This window comes from Vespula pensylvanica, chromosome 10 (assembly GCF_014466175.1).
Source record: "Vespula pensylvanica isolate Volc-1 chromosome 10, ASM1446617v1, whole genome shotgun sequence".
Taxonomy (NCBI): Eukaryota; Metazoa; Arthropoda; class Insecta; order Hymenoptera; family Vespidae; genus Vespula; species Vespula pensylvanica.
Genome location: NC_057694.1, coordinates 3,377,786 through 3,384,048, shown reverse-complemented (window position 1 = coordinate 3,384,048; position 6,263 = coordinate 3,377,786).

Here is a 6,263-nt window from a genome sequence, read left to right as displayed (position 1 = left end):
TGCTGACTCTACTATGCAAAACGATATGAATAATAATATATTAGTATAGTATTTGAAATAATAATCTATTAGTGTAATTGTTTTATTCGTATTTATTTATAAATAATCGCGAAACGATGTACAATGCACCACCTAGCACGAACACACAGATGCAAGGTACACCATGCGCAATCACTAACGCTATGACAGTCGCCAATATGGGAAAACTTAAAACTAAACCCATACTAACAGTTTCTCACCTATACGAGTAACACCTGGGCACACACATAGATAAGAACGCAGAAAGTATGGGGGGGAGAAACGGGAATTAGTTTATTAGAAGCTGAAAATCCTGATCTAAAAAATGATTAACTTATTCTAGGGCCTACGGACTATGACTCTACAAGTCTCTTTGTTTTTTATTAGTAATGATTCTACTCGACTTTTTTCTTTCAAAAACAATGACTCTATTGAGACTTTTCTTTTATGAACAAAATAGATTGAATATTTCATTAATTTTTCATGTAACAATAATCAAAATACCTCGGACGATTCCTTTTAACAAGTGACTATTCTAATTAAAGAACAAAATCATGATCCATCACTTATCTTCCAGAATCTATCCGTCACGCTTGTCTTCTTGTTCATTTTTTACTACATCTATATTGATATATCGAAATACATCGCGATTAAATAGACTAAATACGAAGCAATGCATATAAAGTAGATCACATTACATGCTTTTTTGACGAAATTGGATAAATTAATATCCGATTTCATTACTAATATCGCGGGCAAACACGAATAAAACAGTGCTTATTAATTGCACTATTAATTAATCCAATCTATGAAACAAGAAGACCCTATCCTAAACTAATAAAATAGATATAAACAATGAAAACACAGGCAATTAAAAATATACCACTCGTGAGTAAATCCAAAAAAGGGGTTACTCACGGTCATGCTCGTCAATAATTTATCTAAAAAATTACAACCAGTAACTCGTGCCGATTCGGACCTTTCGTCCACGACATGATTGAGCACTAGAGGGACTTAAAATTTGTTTACTCACTACTTAAGAAGTTCTACGGTGGCTCCAAAACACTCGTCCGCGATTTAGGTCGACATTGAGGTTGGATGATATGTAGCTGGTTGAAAATGAGGTAGGTAGACACCGAAGTTGGTCGAGATCCTCTTCAGTGATGCACTGACTCTAATTCGCGATAGATATTTATTAACGAACGGTCACTGAATTTACTTCGCGAAACTCTATCATCTTTTATAAGTACAGTCTACATGACTGTTAAAGTCACTTTGTACGATCAAACACTGACTCTATAACTGACTGCATTGCACGCAGTCGACACAAAAGCACTTAAAATTAATTTAAATCGCGAAACGCGGTATAATTTAAACAAACGAACAAGCACTGCTTCTATTTCGCGATGTTTTCGTTTTTATTTTAGCGATACAACACTCGATTTATTCATTGCTTCATGTACGGTTGCAATGATGTTCTGAAAATAACAAAAAGAATTATTAGTATCGTTGTTATAATAAAAAATCATTCAAATTATTGAAGAAATGTTTAATAAAAAACTTTACTTACTTAAAATCTTCGTTGATACTTGCAAGATGGACATCCTGCCCTAGGATGATGAAGAGGATGATTCTTTTTTTATTTAAACTGAAAAAGAAACAAAAATCAAATTATTAGTATCATTGTCATATTAAAAACTTATTAAATTTATTAAGGAAATATGTAAAGTAACATTTACTTACCAGAATTTTTGCTGGTTCTTTGTATGATGAGCATCCTGCCCCGTAATAATGAAGAGAATGATTCTTCTTTTATTTGAGCTAATAAAGAAATTAAGATTATTAATATGGTTATGTTAAAAAATTTGGAAATTTATGGAAGAAACATTGAGCGTTCTGCGCCGAGGAAAATAAAGAATGATGCAAATATAACTCTAATTCGCAAATTTCTATTTAATCTAATTATATTTAATTAGCTTATTTAGCTATAAAAAGCAAATTAAAATAGTACAAGCAAACATTGATTCTAAGACCGCTTTGCACAAGGTCACAAATAATTTCTAAAATCTGCATAGTTGAAACAGACAGTGATAGATTTTTCTTTTTTTATATATAAAAAAATACATTTATAAAACACATATCCTATGAATCATTACCGAAGATGGCATATTAAAAAGTATATTATTGAAAAATATCAATAAGTAATTAATGTCTGAAATTTAATCCAGTTAATTTAATTAATATTAAATAAAGCTTTTCGAGATATATCAAAGTATATAGCCCTTGGTAGTACATGCTTAAGATACATTTCAATCAAAGCAATTATAATTTTACTCATGTGAGAATTACTGCGTATGACGATAGTAACGAAAATGTTAGAAATTTTCTAAATAAAACAATAACTGCACCAATCGACCGAATTATAAACTATACAAATTTGTATACTTTCTTGTGCAATGATCTATACTTTCTTCCCATGATATCAAATAAATGCAAACAAAATTAGAATTAAAATATTCTAAAATAAAATAAATGCAAGGAAGTAATTAATCCACGTTTCCTTGGTTGCGTTCATGCCGAAAAATTCTGTAAGACTAAAGCGTACTATATCACCTTGGAAGAACTCGAACGTTCCATTGTTTTCGTCACACGCTCGGTTAAGAGATTTCTTTGAAATACGCCGATTTCTGATTGTTAGTTTACCGAGTGCTATCTATCTCTCTCTATTAAACTCGCTTTGTATGTTAAAGGAGAAAGACTTACCTTATACACAGGATGAAGGACAAAGTATATGTAGAAAAAGAAAGCCGAGATGTTTCGCTGTCAGTCGTAGAATTCTTGGAAACCTAAAAAACGAAAGATGAATTAGTAGAGAAAATATTTATTATATGTGTATTATGTGTGTGTGTGTGTGTATGTGTATACATATATGAGTATGGGAAGATCCCAAGCGTCGTGTGTGTGTGTGTGTGTGAAAATCGAATATAATAGGAAATACGATTAATGATGATTAATTAATGATAAATCATTATTAAAAGCATCATTAAAAAGTAAGAGAAATATCGATATCGTGAAAATAAAGCCAGAAAATTAAAAAATAAAAGTATGACGCAATAGCTTCCAAGACAGATTTTATTTTCGCGAATATCTTTTAAACGCGGAAATACCCCGACTTGCGAACATTCACGCGTGAAAATCGCGTTTTTGGCAATCGATTGATACATAGGAAGACAGTGTAGAGTAGAAAAATATATTAATTACCTGAAATTAATGGGGACGATACGGCTTCCGTGTGTAGCTGTCGATCACCGAACACAAAATGGCGTTATATCCACCGACAAGACGATTGCGCAAACGCGCCGCGCATGCGCAGATACGTCACTAGTCAATTAATGGAGAATTTCTCGATCTAATAAACGAAAATATAAAATTTTTATAAATACGATATAAAATTATACGAACCGTCGAAATACATCACAAATATTCTATAATCACATAATTAGGAGAGGAAAATAAAATCTATAGAGAAATAATGCCAAAAAAATACGAAAAAAAGAAGACGTAATATGCAGTCACCACTTTTATTTTCATTAATATTTCTTTTTCAGTACTATTGTCACGATTTACGAACGATACACCATAAAAAACACATTTCTAGGAATCGAGTGATACACTGGAAGATAATGTATCCTAAAAAATAAATACTAATTACTCGTAATTAATATAGATGTATAAACTGACATATACTGGTATGTACTGGTATGGACGTTCTATATTGTAGCTCGTGAAATTCTTAGAAATCTGAAAAATGTAACATCATATTAACATAGCAGAAGATTAAAAATGTGTGCGTAATATGTGTACGGAATATCCGGAGATGGTGTGTGTGTGTGTATACTTATATATATCGTATACCTCTGTGTTTGTATGGTGTGTATATACGATCGTATATGAAAATCGAATTTAATACAAAATATCAATCGACATTTCGAATTAATACCTATGTACCTATATAAAACTACCTATGTACTATGTAATTTAAAACTAATAATAAGTAAATAAATGCTTCTCATATCATAGATATATTTACGTATATATACACAAATATCTTCGAAGAATTCGAACTTTCGATCATATTATAGGTTATTTTTTATCCTTTTCGATTATTGAGGAAATATTTAAAAAAGAAATTTACTTACGGCATGTATTATTGATTCTTTGCAAAATGTATATCCTCCTGCCACAGGATCATAAAAAATAATGCACTAACACTGATTTTATACACTTCGATGTTCTGCTATTCTAGCTCGGAATTCTTGAAAATCTGGAAAGTGTAAGTTCAATTAGTAAAGGATAAGAATAAGAGTGTATATATATATGTGTGTATAGGAGAATATACGTGTGTATATATATGTATTTATGTGCGTATATGTGTGCATATCGTGTGTGGGTGCAATCGTAAATAAAAATCGAATATGATACAAAGTATCGATCAATCACAACTATTAATGCAAAATTATTAATCGGAGCATCGTTATCAAGAGAGAAAAGTATCGATATTACGAAAATAAAGCCAGAAAATTGAAGAAAAAGGAGGACGCTCGAGACCGATTTTATTTTCTTTTATGCGAATATCTTTTATACGCATTGAGGGCCCGACTTGCAAACGCGGCCTTATAAAAATCATGCATTTAGCCATCATTTGATATATAGAAGAGGTAGTTAGAGTGTAGGTTAGAAAAAATCTATTAATTACCTGTAATTAACAAGGACGATACAGACCCACGTCAGGATGGTACAAACTGGAATGCCAATGGCGTCATCTGCATTGTAAAGCTGACCAAACGATACGTTTGGCACATGAGAATTGCGTCATTGTAGATATATTATGCATTAATATATATATTAATATTTCTTAACATATTATTGAAAAATAGCATAGAAAATAATATTTAACTGTGAAAAATCATTGAAAATTGCTATTAATCACTTGATTATGTTCTATTAAAATATCTAAAATAAATTCCCGCCATAGATATATAAATTCCCGCTTCATTATACATAGCTTTCTTCTTTCTTCTATCTCGTGAGTCAAAAAGTTGTTTATTAATAAATCGAATAATCAAAGAAGTTATCTTTTTTATGATTAATTTCTCTTGTAAATATACAGTAAGAATGATATTTTATTGTAATTGCCTATAAATTGATCTATAAGTATTACTTAAAAACTGACTTATATATGGAATATTTGTTATGAACTCGGTAGTAGTTAGAAGCTCTGCAGTCTTTCGGCAGAGAAGCAGAGACAAAGAAGCAAGGAATAAGGTAAGAAAATAAAAGATTTTATCCTATATTTTACTATCTACACAACATTACTATCTATACAAATTCTAAGAAGAAGCATTATCACACCGAACGATATAATTTCTTGGAAAAATACGTATATTCAATGACAAAATATACATACATAAAATTTTTCTCGTATGCTGTCACACAGATACTGTACACATGGACACGAATACACGAAACTGAGTATGGCGATGAAGAAATTTGATCTTATTCTGCGATCACTACTGACCTATATAAATCGACACGCTGGCATATATAATTTCTTGGAAAAATTCGTGTTTTAAATGTCCAGGTAAGCAGATAAATACTCTCTCAGTTTTTTGTACACATATAATGTAGATAAACGTTCGTAAAAGCATCACGTAGGTGTTAATACGTTGTTAGAATAAAATAATTTTATGATAGGTGTACACGGAGTACAATAAATTAATATTTAAATAATAATACATTCATATATATGCGTATATATACGTGTATATATATACGCGCACACGTGTGTGTGTGTATATATATGTATGTGTATCCAATATATATATATATGTGTGTGTATTATGTTCAAGCGAATGCTTTATTATTATTTCAATCGGAAAGTGCGTTATATATAAATTAATTTTACTGTAACATTTCAATACGATTAAATTTTGATCTCCGGGTCGTAGAATACATTTCATATAAACAAAACAAACCTTCTATTGACTTTGATATTTATCGCTCCAGTCTTCCTTCGCATTTCGACGAGTAAACATCGGAGATCTCTCTTTCCAAATGTTTGAGATTAAAATATTAATGTTTTCGGTAATTTTATAATTATTTAAACAAAATATAATGTACACCATGTACATAAAACTAATATTTAAACAATCATACATTCGTTTAAACATTACATGACTTGAGAC